Source organism: Accipiter gentilis, chromosome 11, assembly GCF_929443795.1.
Source record: "Accipiter gentilis chromosome 11, bAccGen1.1, whole genome shotgun sequence".
NCBI lineage: Eukaryota > Metazoa > Chordata > Aves > Accipitriformes > Accipitridae > Astur > Astur gentilis.
The window spans coordinates 6,756,159-6,776,174 of NC_064890.1; the positions used below are offsets into that span (position 1 = coordinate 6,756,159).

The 20,016-nt window shown below is 40.3% G+C and overlaps 1 protein-coding gene across 12 annotated transcripts in view; it reads left to right on the forward strand.

Moving 5' to 3' along the window:
- CELF2 (CUGBP Elav-like family member 2) overlaps positions 1-20,016 on the forward strand; it is a 375,608-nt gene that overhangs the window by 242,294 nt on the left and 113,298 nt on the right. The window lies entirely within an intron of this gene.

The window sequence follows — 20,016 nt, forward strand, 5'->3', positions numbered from 1 at the left end:
AGCATTACAAATAATTAGTGCAGCTCAGAGGCATACCTAGATATGCTTGTGTGCCTGGCTGTAAGGTTCCCAGATAGTTATTCATTCTTACTGCACTCTTGCCACTCTGCTAAAAACTTTTACAGCACACATGCTATGGAGAATATCATAAAACGATTTTGTTGGCTAGCAGCTAACTAGCAGTGCAAACCAGCACTTGCTTGAGATTTCCAGTTCCGTGAGAGGTGACTGCTGTTGCGTGAGGCACACTGCACAGCTTTGGGTGCTCCTGTGCTTTTTGTGCAAAGTACTGCCAAGGCCTTGCGGTGGTACCGGGCAGAGGATCCCCTCATCGGCCTCTTCTTTGCTGCCCCGAGTTAAGCAGTCTTGCGCTTTGGGTGGTATTAGTTCATTTTGGGTCGCTTGCATGTATCGCTTCTGGTTAAAAGACTTAGTGCGTTGGCGTCACACCGATGTCAGGGAGGGGGTTCGTCTCACCATACCTTGCTGCTAATCAAGCCCACGTACTAGATTGCCTTCAGAAGTAGAAGGTATTTTTGGTTGGAGTGTTTCAGTGTAGTTCTGCTTCCAGCTCCCTCCGTTCCCCAGGATTGATGTATTGTAGCATGTAGCCCCCTGCTATGTTAGCACAGAGCCCTCACCAACTGTCTTTTTCTTGTAATGCTGGGTAGAAGACAGCATTAAGAGGTCAAGCAACTGGATTTTCTGCAGTCCAGGCTGCTATGGATGAGCAAACTCCTACTTAGTTTAAACCACTAAAATGCTGAACTTTGAGACTCGTCCATTTAGAAAGAGCTGATTCCCGGGCCACAGAAATGCCTTCCCACTAAGCAGTAAATGAAGTGAGAATGATATTGTGGTTAGACAGAAGAAAGCCATTGATTCCCGTTTCTGTAGTGTTTGCCATTATACTGTACCTGTCTGTCAGGCAGCTGGAAGGCATAAGGATTAAGCACAGGTCATGCAAATCATTGTAGACTAATTATGAAGGCTTGTAGTCCCCATCTTCAATATTCTTTTTGAAAAGGTGGTTGGGTTTGGGGTTTTTTTCCTTGCTTGGACTCTTTTCAGCCATGCACAGATGATGCTTTTATGTCATTATATGTTTTAATGAGTAAATGAAATTAATCCTCAAGAAAGGCAGTATAACTTTCTGACTTCTATTTCCCTGACACAGGAGCAAGCTCCTCTGGTGGTCAGCTTTTCCCTTGGGAGCTTTGGAGGAGTGTATCTCCATGCTGGCTCTACCCTTCCTCCTGGCTGAGTCTGCCAGCAAGTTTGCTAGATATAGAAACCTCTTGAGTTTCTTTTGGATATCTCTTGACTAGGAATGATCTTTATTTTCTTAATCCAGTAGCACAAAAGATTCTGTGTGAGAGATTGTTAAGACTGCTAAAAACAAATTAAAAAATTTGCCCTGAAAAAATGTCTGATAGTCTTCTTGTCATCACGATGCACGAGAAATACTTCACCTCTGCTATCTAATTGGCATTTGATAATGAAGCCGAGTATTGACTTTTGGTTGGGAGGTGTGGTTGAATTCCGTGCTCTCCTTCTTTGTGAACACCCACACGAAACAACCATTTTTATTTTATTTGAGCTGGGTGGATTGGAGTAATGCATCACCTCTGTTTTGCAGAACAGTGCATCAAGGGGACCCTGTTGTCGGGTGACACTGGAAAAAGTCCATTTTTTCATTTTATTGCATGGCTGTGGCTGTGTGTCATGCAGAACATTCACAGGCTGGTATCACCTAGAAATTTTCTCTGAGTATTCTGCAAGCCATGAATTGCAACAACAAAACTACAAGTTAGCGTTACTACACCATGCGGGGGGTGGGGGGTGGGGTGGCAGTTTGGTTTTGTTCTTTGAAGAAAGGCATTTTGATTTTTCGAAAGATTTCTCTCTTACCAGACAAGGGCTGTGTATTTCTGTTAGCTTGGCCAAAGGGGCTTCTCCAATTTGGACAGAATTTTTCTCTGATGAACTGTTCATGAAACTGCAATCTGAGTCTCTCCCGATTCTGTCAAAAATAACCATAGGCTGCTTCTCTCTCTCCTGCTGTTATTAAGACTGTCTTTCATACCCTCCAACGACAGACGGCCTAGTTCATGTCTTTCCTCCTTTTTTGTATTGCTTGCCAGCTCTGCAAAGCTGAAGCTGGAGGAAGAGGAGGAAGACAGGTAGAAAGCCAAGTTTTACTCACTTTGCAAAACTAGAGGAAAGATATCTCACTTCCACAGATATATTGCTGCTAGTGCAAATGTTGCAACTTGGCTTTATTAATTGGGAACCGCAGGATTGGCTGCATTTCCATGGGTGATGGTTGGAATATCCTCTGTCGGTAGGAAACTCCTTGTGCTTTCCAGAGTTTGCAGTTCTCCGCTTTTTTTTGGATATGTGAAAGAGCTCAGCAAAGGAATTTGACTTCGTGTTTATCCCCTGTTGTTTTGTAAGGCTTTTTCCTCTTTCTGCAACAAGAGAAATCCGGGGGATTAGGTAAACTAAATACAAAAAAAAGAGGGGGGGGGGGGGGCAGGAAATCCTGTAACGCTGAAATAAATGGCACTCCCAGCTTCTGGGGGCTAAGGGGATTCAAAGTCTAGGCAGATCAGCCATCTCTGTTCCCATTCCAGCTTTCTCCCTTTATATAATTTATTCTGGGTGGATAGATGACTTTTTTTCAGAGTGGTTGTTAAAGAGAGCTTCTGTAATACCTCAGATGCAGCCAGCTCTATGCAAAGGCACTATACACTGCCACCAAGATCTCTCTTCTTCCCCACTGTTCTCCTAAGCCGGAAGGATTTCCTTGGCTGCTTTTGTTTCGGAATCCGAGTGCTGAAGCAAGCAGATGGCACAGGGCTACTTTTGCCTTTTGAAACGCAGCAGAAGAGTCTTGGGCCAGATCCACAATGTCCTTTTGGTACCTTGCCCCGGTTTTGATACCTGTTAATTCCTGTAGGGATCAAGGTCCCCTAAACCAGCTTTGTGAGCCTGAGCCTGCTTGCGCTGCCGTAGGAATCGCGTTGCAGAAAGCAGGGGAGAGGCACCCGTGTAACAACTAACTCCGTGTTTCCTTGTAGCCTTTTACAGACCCTTTATCAGATTAGAGGGAAGCTGCTGAGTGAACAAGGATGTGCTGTAGTTAAAGGCCAGTGTTTATCATTATCCTATTTAACATGGTAATTTAAGTCTACCGGGAAGCAAGCAGAGGAATCTGATAATGAGGCGTTCATCTGCTGCATACAGGAGAGACTGGATGGGCAAGGCACATAGGAGGCAGAAGTTATCTGGCTTGGTTCGGTACCATTTTGGCTACAGTTCAGCCCTTCGGAAATACTTCTGTGCAGGTAGGAGGGATGGTTCCTCCCCTCCAGCCTGTCCCTGCTCACCGTGCCCCATTTTCTGCGTGGCAGAGGAGAAAAGGGAACTTGGGCAGTCCTGCACAGGAGCAGAGCTGTGGCACTCCGCTTGTCACACAAACCCATCCTGACTGTCCTAATCAGCAGCAAAGTCGTTAACCAACTGTTCCTTGCCTGCCCTTGCATCACTGCTCAGCCGATTGCACACTCCTGCTCCTGGAAGCAATTTCAATGCATTGTGTTTTGCAAAACTATTTTAGATGCTCTTTAAAAGCTCCCTTCAGCCAGCGCTCCAGGAGTCAGGGTTTCTCTACATATTTTGATTTATTTTGTGTTTTGCATGCTCTCACAGTTCCACGTGAACATTGCTTAGCTTTCAGATGGGGTGAGTTGCATCATAAGCACATACGCTGTCAAAAATGCAGAGCTTGGGACCGCAGCCATTATGCATGTGTGTTCTAGGCTAAATTTAAGTGATCACGGCTGAGAGATCTTCTGTTAAATCGCAAACTTGAAATCTTTCATGCACTGAATGAAAAAGTGCCTTGCATACTTTTTTTAGCAGGTGCTTTGTGCACTATGTGAAGTCTCACACAATAAAGACTGGCAAAAGCCCGATGTTGCTGTTAGATACAAGTACAGTGGGGAGGGAGAGCAAATGACAAATTTGAGTTTTTAACTTTCAGTTTCTGACTTTAGGATGTTTAAATTTAAACCTTACAGAACTTTAATTCTATAATTATTTATGGGTTATAAGTAGCATTATAAAATATGTTATAGATGTGAGCTGATATTTATAAAAGGTAATCCTTACTCGACAAATCTGCTGGAGTTTTTCGAGAGGTTTCTCTGAAAGTGGACAGGTGTGAAATTGTGTATATAATCAAGCTGGATTTCCCAGGGGCATTTCACACAGTGTCACACAGGAGACTAATACATACGGTTGCTGGTGAAGCAGAGAAGGACCCATTTTCAAATGGAGAAAGGAGGTGGTTAGATGATCGAGGGCAGATTAGAATGGGGAAAGGTTACGGGCCAGGGGAGGAGAGGGGATGATGATTGGAGAGCAACAGGGACTGCTATTGGAGATCAATACTTTTTCACTCTCTATGTAAATGGCTTTGACAGAATGAACCACCAACTTGTTATCCAACTTTTTGGATCGTGCAGAAGGGACTGGATGGGGGCAAAGCCACCTGATAACCTGGAGAAAACAATCCAATACAAAGAGATTCAGCTGGGTAAAAAGAACTGTGAGCAAGAAGAGTAAATCTGAGTTTTGAGTGAACAAATATGTTGAATGAGTATGTTTTTCAAAGATTCGAGAGCAGGAGAGGATTTGAAGAGTGCACATATCATAAAAGGACTGACATGATGTTTTGTATCCGTATGGTCAAAAAGGCACAGAAAAAGCGAAGCTGTATAAATGGAAGCATTGAACATAGCTTTCAAGGAAATACTGTACCACTAAAAGGAGGATTTTTTTGATCATGTTTAAACTACAGTTACCAATATTTAGTACCATTCTATAGAAAAAGGCAGAGGTCCAGAGAAGAGCAGCATGATTTTATATGAAGTCAGGAAGGGTTAAGCCATGGTGAAAGGTCTAAGAAGGTTAACTTGTAAAGGGCTTCCAGCATTGACTTACAAGACAGCTAAAAGGGGAAAAGCTGAGGAAGAATACAGGACTGTACCTTGGTTTGGAAAGAAAAAGTTATAAGGGGATACAATTGAAGTTTCTGCAGTGTGCTGAAGAGCATACTGAAGGCAGGAATAGATAAGCTCTTTCAATTAATATTAAACCCAGGGACTGCACAGCATAGACTTAAGATTGAGAAACAGCAGGCCAACAGAAAAAAATCCAACTTCTTAAGTCAAACTTTTTTCTTCCACTTGCAGAGCAGAGAATGGTCTTCCAGAAGGAGCAGTAAGAAAAGTTCCAAAAGAGACTTTGCTCTTCTTGCTTCCATTTAGTATTTTGAAATAATGCATCCAGAGCAGTATGTGACATGACTGCTCTCCACGTCCCAGTACCGTTTCACCATGGAAGCAGGGTGAGGTGCCAAGGCTGCGGTGGGCACAGCTGACAGGGGCTTATCTATGTCCAGCATGCAGAGTGTCTGAGATTTCTGATGACCCCTGATATTTTTGCATGGCTTTGAAGAGAGGGAGCAGATGAGGATAACGTCCCATCGCGTACTTGACTGCAAACCTGTTGCCCACATATAAATCAGTCTCACTGTATATTCCCATCATTGACCATGGCAGAAAAGTCAGCCCCCTTTAACGCTGAAAAGTATCACAGCAAACCCAACCCAGCCAAGACGGTGCAGAAGTAGTGGAAGATATTTGTGAAGATACTGCATCAGGAGTGGGGGTTTGTGACTGCAAAACAGGGACAGTAGCGGATGTTGGGGGGATCGGGTAGAGAGTGTTTTTTGGTTGTAGTATTTAAAGAGGGAGATAGCCCTTAAAACCTTCCTTAGCCTTGTTTCTGAAGTTCCTATATACAGCACGTGAATGACTGGAGCTGTAGCAGAATTAAGCATATTTTTTTTTTATATTCTTTTTTAAGGCATCTTTTTACTCCATGTTTTTACAGTGTTTATCACAGTGGGGGCTTGGTCCAGAAATGAGGGCTCTAGGTGTTGCTGTAAGAAATTAATAATAATAACACATCTCTAAGGGATTAAAGTAGATCGCTTTGGGGCTCATTGGTTGCAGTTTTGTAGCAGCTTAACTGTGATTTACAACTGTATATGAATTTTCAAAATTAAGCTAAGACTGTGTAAGCACATTGCTAATTATATCCATGCTGAAAAAGTGCATAAACTTTAACTACATGAATTGGTTTAGTTAAATTGATAGAAAACCCAAATGCAGAGCAGCCATTAGAAGTGTAGGACTTCATATTCCAGTTGTGGTTTTCTTAATTGATCTCTAATGTTCGTGTCTGATAAACACTTGGGGAAGAGGCAAGTTAGGTAGAGGGATGTTTAAGCTTCAGTTCAGGCATGAAATAAAATCCGAGCACTTTCCATGTACATTCAACAACTCCAGAAATACAGGTGAAAATATGGGTTCAGTTTGCCTGACAGTTCAGGAACAAGATAGCCAAAAAGGAAGGGATATGTCTGTCTTTTTTTTTTTTCTTTTCTAATTATATTTAAAAACAACTGAAGGCTAATGATTGAGAATTAGGGGGCTTGAGCAATAGTGGGTTTTTGTCAAGACAATGCTGGAAAAGAATATTTTGCACAACAGTTAAAAAAGGCAGGCAATTCTTTGCCATGTTGACTTCTTCAGCACACCATCCAGCATTTACCTACAGAATATTTTAGAACAACTGTACAAAAAAATCCCAAATGTTCTTAAAATATAAATGGGTAATCTGTTTTTCATAATGCCATCATTACATCAGAAAAAACCACATAGGCAGGCAGTTAAAACAGCCTGAACTTTCAATAAAATTGAAAAAAACAGCTAATCAAATTGCATTGTTGAATCTGAATAATATGCCAAACCTCGGTCTCTCAAATATATAATCTCAAAGGCAAAAATTGTAATGCATGGAAAAATCTAAGTCAAGTCATGCACGCACTTGCACACAGGAATTAATCAATGGATATAATACTCAGACATAAAATCACATGCATGTTTAAGTATTTTCAAGATTGGTGCCTACATTTAAGATATATACCTCTGTAACAGTGCCAGATACTGTCAGTTTGAGATTTATAGTATTCAATTTCTTTGGTTGCATATTAAAGCTCACATCAATGAGTTTCGATCTTTTTATGACATTGTTGTAGCACTGAAATTCTTTCCTCTTCCAATTTGCTATTAAATGAATAAACATACAATATTTATCTGCTTGCCACATAAAAAATGATGTGTGTTTTTGTTAAAGAACAATGGTTTAAAAAAAAAACCCACAACCCTTCTTTTATTATATAGTGTTTCTAATTCTATTCAGTTCTAATGTTTGCATCATTTGCTCATAACATAGAAGGAGGTTTTGCAAAGGATTTGAGAACCAGTCTGAAATCTTCACGTGCTTTGGCATGGAGCCCAAAGGAGGAAAACATTTGACAACTGAGCAATGTCAAAAATGAAGTATAATTGGGGAGTAGCCCTATAAGCATGTATTTCAGCTGCACTGCAGCTTCCAAGTCTCTCATTTCCATTGCAAGAACGGTGTTTTATTGCTTTCATCTTCTGCTCCTGTCACCCCACTAAAATCATGCACAAGTGCACGTGCATGCATATGCACAAATAAATAAAAGCCTATAAATTAAAACGCACAATGCAAGAAGTTTTGGTCATTGAAAGACAGAAGAGACTCCAAGGCAGTGAGAATTTCTCTGCCACTGCTGAGATGATGTGAGAGACGTGTAAATATTACAATGATGGGTCGCAATAAAAAGCTAAAGACCATGTAAAATGTTTTAGCATAAATACGCCATCAATTTTGTTAGTTCTTAACATGAAATTTAAACCCTAGGAAAGCTTTAAAAGGATGTCTGTTATTCTTTATCACTTTGAAATACGTTACAGAATGGATATATGTGTAGCATTTGCAGTGTAAATTAATTACTAGTTCATTACTTCCATCTTCCCTGGGCCAGACCTTGTCACCCTGTATTTTCTGCTGGAGCTGGGTGGCAAGAGGACAGCATTGGACGTGCTTTGGGTCTTGTAGGACCCATAACCTACTCAGGATCAGACTTTGGTGATACCGTTGCCACGAAAGGGTGTGCCGTGCCACTGGTAGGAATACTTTTTTTTTAGACGTCAGTTCCATAGTGCACTGTAACCATCAGCATATTTCAAAAGAATAGCAAATAACTCCCTAAGGATAAAGTCTGGTAGTGGCTTCTAAGCCTGGTTTGAGCTTAACTCAAGCCAGTGAGCTGTGGGTGGAAGGCTGCGTATGCCATATAAATCTCCTGGTCCATCTATCTCAGGGAAGAAGGCATTTTCAGGAATCTGTGTCTTTCTAATTGCTTATAAAAACACTCTGAGACAAGGCAGTGAATAAATTAAATTTGAATGTTTCCAGTGGATTTTTTCAGTTTTTCACTGAACCTAATTACTGTCTAATCTATGCCCATGAGTATGCAGTTTTAAGTGGGATGTTAGACTTTCACTCTGCAGATTAAACTCTGCGGTGCATAAATTCATTATTATTTGTGGAGGAAAAAACTTCAATGTCTACTACCCTGTGGTTTTAATTTAAAGTAACTACTACATCTGAGTCATGCATACTTTTAGAAGAATAAGACGAGCTGGAAGGAGATGGAAGATGTTTTCTAATACACCACGTCTTTTATTTGCCTAACTGAATTGGGAAAATTTATGTTTCAAACAATAATTAAACTGTCCTGGTAGCTCAAGATGTCATGCTTTCAACTGCAATTTTAGGGAGCTGTACCACGATAGGGAGCAGATGAGTGTAATGTACTGCATGAAACTTTTTAGCTGCAAGGATGAGTGCGGCACTGTAAGGAGCAGCGCTGCTGCTTCAGCCGTAGATCTCCAAGTGTTTTGCAGAGGGAGACAAATATCATCGCTCAATTTTTGCCAGCTGGAAGTAGTGAGATACAGAGGCCTGGGGAGACTTTTCCCAAAATTTTTGAGTCACTTTGAGCAGGCAGAGTAACATTCTGCCTGTGCCATTGTTGTGTTGCCTAAATCGAATCTGTTCCCTTCATTCTCAGTGCTTGAATCCCTGAGCTGGTTGACACAAAGATTTTGTTATGTTAACACTGCCCAGGTGAGATCTGCATTAGTTTATTCACGTATTAATTGGATCTGATGAGGACTTCAGTTAGAAAACGAGTGTGGAGCAGACCCATAGGCACCAGCTCCCACTCTTCCTATGCCCCCCCTAATTAAAACAATGAGTACTAAACAACAGGTTTCCTTTATTATTTGCAGATCATGGGATATAAAAATCATTGTAGATTTAAAATGGACTATATTAACCCGAGTAATTCTTCTGGGGCTTCAGTTTCTATAGTGAAAAGTGTTGTGTTGTCTCTGGCTCAATTAGATTTTTCTCAGTGTCAATTTTAATTCACTTCACTGGAGCGTGGGGGAACTCTCTGTGGAAGGGAAAATGTTACTTCTGAATGAGAGCCTCCTGTAGCCCACATTTTATTTAAGGGTTTTAAAATGCTTCGCAGTCCCACATTCTCCCTTGAACGTCTGCTATTGTGTGCTGTAAGAGCTGAACGAAATCGCTTGATGTTTCTTAATGTGACAGGCATCTGAGTTTGAGCAGGAGGATGGAAATAGGGAGAGCAAGGCCCTTGCTTCCCTCTTTTTATTTACTACGGAAAAAAAAACATAAAGCCTTGGAGAGCCTTGATGGCCAAATAGACATAATTATGTCAAATGTTTCTCACCCTTACAAATGTCCACCTGTCCACACGTACAGAGAAGTCAAAACTAAGAAGCAGGGTTTGCTTTTGCAATGCTTAGTCCAGGGTGGAGGTTGAGTGGCCCGAGAAGTTGGTTTTTTCCCCTTTAGACGTGGCATTTCTCACCTCCCATGGTCGTCGGCACTTAAGTGTGGATTGCTTGGTTACACTGCCCGAGTAGCCCAAAATGTACTATTTCTTTCCTATTTTTAAAAGGAAAAATGGAGGTGATCTTTAATGTGAGGGTGCTTCTCGCTATTGTGAGAAAGAGAAGACAAGAAAAAGAGCCTACGATAGAGTTGTAGGGGAAGGTTTACCAGACAAGGTAAACATCTGAAACGTCCACTGTGTATAGGTGGGACTTTCCAAAACGCTTGTTTCCATCATGCTCAGCAGGTTTCTCTTCCTATCTTTAGACCTGTCCTTCCAATATTTCATTAAATTCTCAAGATATTAGATTTATGGATAGTTGTGGACACGGAAGTTTTACTTTGGGGTTGGATTTTTTTTGTTTGTTTGTTGGGGTTTCTTTGACACCTCCCAGCTTCCAGTTTTGCAAATGATTTAGGCTGCTTTCCAGTATGTCACTGGCCTACCTGCAGAAAAGCACCTGGGAGTGTCACCAAAACCAGTCAATTGGGTCAATAGATGTGAACCTCTTTTCTGATTCAGAGAGAAGATGATACCTCAGCGTTATGCTGGAGTGCCCCATAGCTATTAATAATGCCTGCCTGTATGTGAAAGGTAAATAAGAAATTATCTCCATAGAGTATCCCTTCATGTTTTTCAGAAGAATTGAGCAAAACACTCTATCAAAATTCTGCTTTCTGAGTGTGTCATCTCCCAGTCTTTATGTTTCCAATAGCGTTAGCTTCCCTTTCCAGTCCTGAGCTGTTAGCATGGAATGCCTTTCTGTGCTTTGTTGCTTGCTAGTTCTTGCTTGGGTATATATTGAGTTAAAAGGTGCTGTGTGAAAGTAGGAAATTATTATTATTATCATCATCATCATCATCATCATCATCATCATTATTTAGATGCTGTGGTTTAAGTAATTCAGAAAAATCTCCCAACTAAAGGTCAGCATAGCTTGTAGGTTTACACATGCACAGTACAAGTAACCTTCAGAAATTTCCTCATGACAAGATAAGTGCAGCAATTATATTTAAATGAGTGCCAGAGAAAATTTCACTGTAAACTACATTAGCTGGAGAGTGTACGCTCTAAGAGGATTTAATTGAATTAATGTTACTTACTATCAAATGCTCCGTCTAGTGTATTGCCAGGTCTCCTTATTACTAAGAATAATATTTGGCTCCTAAAGACCCCTGTTCAACTAAGCACACAGTCCTGATGACTTCAGCAAGCGATTAAAGTTAAGGCATGTGCTTTGCTGCTTTACTGAATAAGAATAGGCTCGAAGCTAGGCACAGGTATCGGTGTGTGTACATAGCGCGTAATCACGGAGCCCTTCGAGAAAGCTGTTGATGGAGATTCCTCTTACAGATGGTTTTCCAAGTGTCTAACGAAGGTGGGATTTTGGCAAAAGTGTCCTTCCTAGTTCGAGTGTAGCCGTTGTGTGGAATGGCTGCACCAGCGATGGAGACGAGCAGCCCGAGCTGGGTGTACAACAGGAGGGGTGTCGGGGTGAGCCGCGCCGGGTCTTCGGAGCCCTCCGCTGATAAGACCCGTAACCGATCGTGATGGCAGAGGGGTTTCATTGAATAATCCTGGTGCTATTTTTAATGCTGTTATTAATGCAGGATTCTCACTCTTGCATTATACGGAGGTGCCACAATGAGATCCAGGTAGGTTTTTTGTGTGACTTCCTACATAAAAGCAGAAATGCAAATAAAATGCATTAACATATTCACGTTATATAAATGGAAAACTCAGACGCGTGGAAACACGGTGACATAGCCAGAGACATGCTTCAAGTCAGTGATAAAGATATCCGCAGTTTTCCTACTCTGCTCTTATGTTTTAGCCATTAAGGAGAAAATGTGATGTATTGGATGTTTTTGCAGAATATTTTTGAATGTCAAAAATACCACTGATGTATGCGTCTCCTTTATGTTTGATATTATTCTATTTTCCTTTCATATGCGTTCTTTAAAAAGCGAATACATGAAATCTAGCAAAAATATCTTTTATTCTCCATTCATTCAGCAACAAAAAACAAAAAAAAAAAGGTTTTGAACTGCTCTTTTATGGAAATTGGGAAACAGTGGAATACTTTCTACAGCAACTTTCTTTATTGTTGGCCGAATCAAATGGCAAAAGTTTTTATTCACCTACGCATCTTACATTTTAATGATCCACATGTCACTCCTGAACTTCACCCACCCATGTTTATGTATGCAGTTGACATTCTGGTACAATCAGTAAGGCACATGCCATTCAAAGGAGTTACAATCTCCTCTTTGTTTTTGTGTTTTTGTTTTGGGGGGAAAAAGAAAGAGTAATTGCCCATGTCAACTGATGTTCATTATACGGAATTGTTTAGCTCTCTTAAAAAATCATTGATCTGCTTTTCCCCCGTGAAAATATTCAAGGTCTCAGTTCACAAAAGAGCATGTAAAGCAGCAGACTGGCAATCTGTGCTGCAAGGAGTGAGAGTGCGATGTTCTGCGCAGCAAATGTCAGAAGTGCTTGCTATCTTAAAAAAATAAAAAGACAAATATTTAGTAAGGATGAGAAACATTATTACGGTTGCAGCCAGATGTGGTTTGGGGGAACAATCTGTTTAAAAGTAGGGAAATTTTTTTTCATACATTTGTATGGAGCATTTATGATTGAACATTCGTTAGGTAGCATCTGGCATGAACTGTTCCCTCTTTCTAAGTTTCATGGCTTTGTGTTGTATTTAAGGAGTATATTACAAAAGGTAACTTGATGTCTCATTCTCATTGGTATGGTCATGGGTTTAACTTTTGAATTACTCCCTTGAAATAGGAGGAAGGGGAAAAAAATACCCCAACATTTGGGGTTTTTTTTAATAGGGAATATACAATATTTAGTTGTCACAGAGAGTGTCCACGGTACATTGTGTGCACGCAGCAAGTCAGGAGCGCAGCCGCCTCCGCTGTGGATCAGGGTCCGTGCACCACAGATAACAAAGGGACCCGAAATCTGGGGCTCCAGTCTTGTCCACATGCTCTTATTATCGTTTGCTGTTTGTATTGCAGATGCACGTAGCAGATTGTAAAATATGCTGTACAAACAGATTGGTAAAATGATCTTTGTCCTGAAACACTGATGGCATAGATGAACAAGAAGGATTGAAAGCGTGCCTGCACTGAAAGCTGCACAGCCCAGATGCCAGAGTTTTGGACCCATGTCCTCAACAAAAAGGCCTTTGTGCATCTTTATTGAAGCAGAGATCTGTTCTTGCTGATCTTACTGTAACGGGCTGAAATTTTAAATAAGATTTAAAAGAAAATAGCACAAAGACCATTGGAGAGTGAGTAGGAGAAGGGAATGTGCCTACTTCTCCCTTTTTTTTTTTTCTTCTTTTTCGCTTCTCATCTAACAGCATTTCTCCTACACTTGCCAAACCAAGCCTGTCAAGGGACCAGGCTTTCAAACTTTGGGTAGTTGCTCACAGTATTGGAATAACGCCCTGAAAAAAAAGGCTGGGGCGTGCAGGGCTGAGGCTTTGGTGACCTGACTCTGAGAGTCACTGCTCATGGAAACTCTGACGCTCTGGAAATGACGAGAGCAAGCCTGCAAACTTGGCTTCCTCTCACTGGGCTACTCAAACAGGAAAAGTTATAATACTTAATGTTTTTTTCATCGTCCAGGGCATGTAAAGAGATCATCCACTTATGCCCTGTGTGGTTAAGAAAACCAAGAATTGCTCATCTTATTTACTGAAGTAGCTAATGTGCGTTCCAAAGTGCCTAGATGTTAGCTTGTGGGGGAGGGAGGAGTGAACATTAAGATTAATTTCAATGAAAATATTTTTGTGGGAATAGATTGCTCAGTGAATATAGATCATGTGCAGCTGGTAGAATAATGATATAAGCCTGTTTATATGTTTTATTAGATCAATAAACTATTTACATGAAAATGGAGGTGTCTGGATTGTGCAAACAGCTCTTTCAGAGGAGCTTTGCTTAGGGACGAGAAGTGATTTTGCCATTTCAAAACACTTCTGTTTCTCTTTCACATGAAAGTGCTCTCTCACTGAAATTATTAAAGAAAACATTTTTCAACTCTGAAGTATCGCTGATATTTTGGCAATGGCTGTGGTCAGTAGTCCAAGTGATGGGAACTGCTGAGCGCTCAGAATTTAAACAAATTGTGTTGACTTTATGGTAAAAGAAATTTTATGCCTGGACAGGACATAAAACTTGGACCCACGTAGTTTTCTGGGTTTGAGGTACGATGGTACCTGAACATGCTGGGAGCCAGAGCTCAGCGTCCATGGCTGCTCGTGGCTCAGCCACTATTGCCCTGGTCGAGGGACATGGGTCTCTAGATCAGGCAACAGATCTCATGTTCCAGGATGCAAAGGTCTCACGTTTGGAAATTTAACTTAACTGAAAAAAGACCTGCTGGTTCATCCAGCTTGTTGTCTGCCAAATGGATGCTTGTTCTGTTTAGTGCATTCCTAAATGTTTTGTCCAATTTTATTTGGAAGTGGACCATGGGATGCTGTTTCCAACTCCCCCCCCCCACCTTCCCCCAAGATTAAATGTTTTTTTATTGCACTGCAAACACACACACTCCTAACATAGTTTTAGTATTTTGGTCCCCCAACTTTATTTATTTTCTGTTGTATAATCCCTGTTCTGTGCTAATACAGATGAATGGGAGGGATGCATTTTCTGTCATGTAAAATAGTACTGGGGATAAACTCTGCCTAAGATTTTGGCTGACCCCCGCATCAGGCTTAGCTCAAAAATTAATTTGTCATTACCCAGGTGCTATTCACTAAGCTTTATTGGCATAGAGGAGCGCCACATACTGTATGTTTTTTGGAAGGAAAAAAAGTGGTCATGTAATCACTGAGACAGTAAACAGTCATTTCCAATCCAGTAATATTTTATATGAACTGGCACCGTATGTTGTATATCATCCATCTTGCTAATCCTTGTTCCACATTGCCTCCCACTTGAGGCCAAGAACATTACAGCTGTGCCAGAGAGTGGGTGGAAAAATAGCCTTATTATTAACCTAAGTTGAAAACATAATGGTTTTTTGAATGTCTTCATTCACAGATGCAGTAATACTAAAATATTAATACCCTTAAGTATAGAGAAACAGAACTTTCATTTAAAAGCCATTGTTCATGTGTGTTGCAAAAGTGAAAGCCTTAAAACAGTGTTGCGAATGCCCTGTACCATTTGTTTTATGTTTTATCTTGTAAATTCCAGTATTCTGCAATAAAGGAGCCAAAATATTCTTCAGAGTAGGTTTTGAGCAACGTTGCTGCCATCACTAGCGTTGTCTTGTGCTAAATGAAAGAGTGTCTCCAGTCCTCTGTCTTAAAACACAGGTAATAATCAAATGGATATTGAAACACAGATAATGACTTTATAGTACCATGATCAAGCAGAGTTGCATTGCCAATGTCAGTGTTTAACTCTCAAGCCCAGTGGGATCAGAAGTATTCAAGATGCATGTGTTTTCTGGGAGCAATCATCATGAAGAGTACAGGAGAAAACTGCAAGCCTCACCTGATTAATCTTCATAGCACCCCAGCATCCTGGATTTACAAGCAGAAATGAGGGACATAGCAATGAAAGCTGAGTAAATCTGCAGCACAGCATCACTGAAAAGCCACAGAAAAAGGAGATGATGCTGTTCTTCAGCTACAGTCATGGTTTGCCTTTCCTAGGTCAGTAACTCACTTCTGTGTATATCTTCCCAGGTAAAATATGAATCTTCCACAAATGTCTTTGGGAGGTGTAGGAGTTGCTCTTGAATAGTGTTCAGAAAAAAAGAAAAAAATCTTGATTGTACTAATTTCTGACTAGCATGAAAAAATATGTCCCCTTTTAAAAAGCAAAAAAAGGATTCAAACCTACAGTGTATTAGACCGTGTGTTGTAAATCAGCCTAATTGTTTTAGAATTCAGAAGTGTTTAATCATTTTAAATTGGGCTTGTCTGATATTTAGTTCCACGTTTTTGATAACTCTGCAGGACTAATATGTAGCCTGTTGTTGCACAAGAAAAGCTTTTTTTATCCTGTCTTTTAAGACTGATGGAATGAGAGGAGGTTGACAAGTAATCACTTAGTTATCTCTGTGTCAAAGCTTATGATATGCATTATAGTGAAAATGTGCAATACGCAGTTCCAGAAATAATTTTGCTATATATTAAGGTTTATCTTTCTTGCATACAAAATGCAAGAGTGAGTAATGCTGCAGTCTGATAACGGATTTCAAATAACTTGGAAATATCTTTAGATTTGCCCTAATAAGGCTTAGCAGGTACCAAAATATTGTGCAAGATATGGGTCCCAATCTTACCAGGACTTCCCTTCAAGCACATCCTTATTCCCCTGTCTGCCATTGCGAGTGGCAAAAGAAATCTCCCATTTTTAAGACACCATCTTGAAGTTTCTCTGTTGACCCACTGCACTCTGTGGTTAAATACAAGTCATCTATGAGTAGGGGGTTTTTTGTGAAAAGACCAAGCAACTCTTGTTGCCAGTAGGAACTGGTGGTTGCAAAGCTCATTTGACAATCTAAGCTCTAACCCACCATTCCTCAGTGCTCCTTCAGGAAAAGTTTGCATAGTTTTTGCTTAAAATTTTAAGTGATAATAACATGTTGTATAAAAGACGAGGGCACGTTGTCACATTAACGAAAGGATACTGCTACCAAAATATTATGATTATTCAGGTTGGTCTTCATGCGAAATGAACACCGATTAAAAGCAAGAGCCTTTTGTCAGAGAAGCAGCAAAGGCTGAAGATGAAATAATGTACAAGAACCCCTTGGATTTTTTTTTATTTTGTATTTTTTTAGCTTTCAGATAAGACTGGGGACTTTGTTCTAAAGCTCTATGAGTTTTTTAGTAGCGAAGCACCGTTAAGCTGCACATCCGTGATATTTTGTTGGACGCGTTCCTGTGGCTGCCGCGGTGACCTGCAGAGAACGCCGTACAGAATCGTGCTACTCCAAACGTGATTAGATACATTCAGGATCCGCATGCTATTGATGCCAAGGAACACTGAATAGTTTCATCTACTTTGCAGACAAGCTTCAGTGTAAGCCCTCCTGCCACTGCCTGTTCAAGGCCACCTTTGACAGCCACAGGAGCCAACACATAGCTGTTTAGGCACTCGTTTTGTTCCTTTTCTCTATTTTTCCTTCTCCCTCTGATTAAGTTGCCAATCATCCAGCTTCTTTCTCTTCTTGTCTTGATAAGTTGCCAATCATTTCATACAGCCTATACCACTCTAGCCAAGTATTTCTCTTGTCATAACTTGGAAATAGGCTGCTGGAGATTTATTTTAAATCTTGATCTGATGAAATGCCACATCTTGATCTTTGGAGAGCCGTAGGGCCTATATGTCATGGTACTATCTTGTTTGGACTGCTCTGAACTGGAATTAATTCAAGGACTTGAGACATGTCCCATGGGTCGTCCAACACAGTCTCGATATTCCCATCCCTTAATAGATATTAAATATTGGCTAATAGATTTTTTTATTCAGTTTTCCAAGTCATACATAGTGGATAATAGCAAGAAAGAAACCATCAATTGTATAAAGACTTCTGGGGGGAATAACATATTTATTTGTATGATACATGGGTTTTCACTGTTTTGCTCTGGTTATTGAATCATTTATACAAAGATTGCAAAGTAGTAGCTTTATTTAGGAAGGTTTTCAAGAAGTAAGTAACAATGGGAAATTAAGCAAAGCTGAAAGTGTTTACCATGAAAAGTGTCTTTAAATTAATGTTTGTGAGATTGCAAAGTAGTTTTCTAGAGAAATTATGGGACGCCGGATTCTGGGAAATCTACGGATAGGACCAGATAAAAATTTGGAAGAACTATGTGTGGAGGTGTAAAGCTGTCCTCTCTGGGAGGGGAGCTTAGCTGAATTTTCCTGCCTCTAAAAGTTTTATAATTCTGTTAAAACTGCTTTCCTAGATTTGCAAGACAACACTTTCCCCCAGTATTTATACTTCATTAGCTCATTTTCCAGTCACAAGGAAAAGATTATGAATCATCTTAGCTTTTCTCTCTCATTTTGGAAGTACATGTGTTACACGTCTATTCTGCATCTCCCTTTGTTGATTTTATGTTAGTTAATCATCAGACAAATATAAAGAATAATAATAATAATAATAATAAATTGGCGTAACAATCTCTTAGCACAAGTCGTTTCCTTGCTCCTATGAGGCTGACCAGGCAAGGTGAAGCGTGAGCTGTAATTCTTCATCAGGGCACTTTTTATTTTTACACTGTCAGTCTGTGCAAAACAAGATGCTCTACAAGGGGCAAACGTGAGTCAGGCTGGGAGGCTGTGGTGAGATCTTTCTCAAATATCTTTGAGCTTGAGCTTTCTGAGCATGGATCCCACACACAAAGTGTGTTCTTCGTTCTCATTTCTTGTGCTCATTAAGCACTGCCATTTATTTTTGTGTCTGCACAAATATATGGCTTTATTACTAAAGTGGTTTGTTTATCTTTGCTGCTGCTGCATTTATTTTAGCACTCATCTAAACAATTAATTAGGGAAACACTTGAGTGCCAAATACACTTCTTCAGATACCACTCAGTTGGTTTTTTTTTATTTTCAGGAGCATCAAGCATTTTAAAAAACCCATCTTTCGCATTTTTGTCTAACCATGCCTTTTTCCCCCTTGTTTGAAGCTTCCACAGGCAGAGTATATTGCTTTGAAAGATCATGGGCCCTGTTGAGAGTTCAAAGGCAAGTAAAGATGATGCTTAAAGTTCAAAGGCTCTGTGGAGTTGCATCTTCATCTGCATAAAAGTGCTTCAGCCAACTAGAAAGATAGAAGAGTTGCCAGGAATTTCTTCTATGTCTTTTCTATTATTATTATAAAAAAAGCTTAATTGGGGAATAAATGTGTCACTGCTAACAAGTTCAGGGAAAGTGGAGCTCCTTAGATGAAACACTGCTTGAAGGTGTACACAGTGTAGGAAAGATTTGACATGTGCTGTGACCCTGTGAGAGTGAAACTGTGAATGCCTAGAAATCAATACAAGATATGTAAGGGTTTATAATGTTGAAGTCAAGAAAGAATTGAAAGTGTTTGACTGCGTCTTGGGCAAACGGAGTGGGGAGTATGATGTATTCAGACAACGAATGGATTTAGACCCAAGTTTTAAAGATGAGGAAAAGTAGCACATTTCTAAGAAAAAAAGTTTTCAAACAGATGAAAATTAGCTCCCTGAAAATAGTGTGTGTATATTGTAACAAATCATGACTCAGAGTGGAGGCTTTGTCAGTTCTTCGACCTGCAGAGGATGGAGCCCCCTATTAGTTGGCTTGGCCAAAAGCAGTAAAATATGGGGTTGGGGGGGGGGGTGGGGGTGGGGAGAAATAGGTCTTCGTTGATTCAAGTTCAGGGCACTCTGAGCCAATATTTAACCTAGAATTTCTTCCCATGCTGCTTAAGCGCCCCTTAAGCCAGCTCAAATGTCTTGTATCGATTTCTTCTATTTCTTAAAAGCAAACTTTTGGAGGACTGTAGCGTATTAGATGGAAGCAGTGCTTACAAGTATCGCTCTGCTGTTACTCACGTCACTATTATTACAGTATATTTTTACCTCACTTTTTTTTCTTTCTTTTTTTTTTTTTTTTAATGGTTTCTTCACAGTATTCCTTTGAGCTCAGGACATTTTATTCTTTCCATTTTACAAGGAGAAGCTAGGGCCCAGGGAGATAAAAGGCCAGATTGTTCAAAAGCATTTAGGCATTGAAAGATTCAGATGGGCATTGAACATTATTTTCAGAAGAACTTCAACACCCTATTCCTAGAAATGAGTTATCCAAGGTCAGATTTTAGATTCTCTTGCAAAAATGGTATCCAAGTCTTCCAAATCCAGGTAAGTGTTGAAACCAGCACACACACCATGTTCTTACTGAGTTTCTGGGTAAGGGACAGGGTTGGGGTTTTGTTGTTCTTTTTTAATGGGTTTTTATTAAGTGTCAGCAATAGCAATTTTTCCACTTCATGCCGCCTTTTATAACTCCTTCTCCCTGGACCTCTTCCCCTTTTGTCTCTTTGTACTGCTAGAT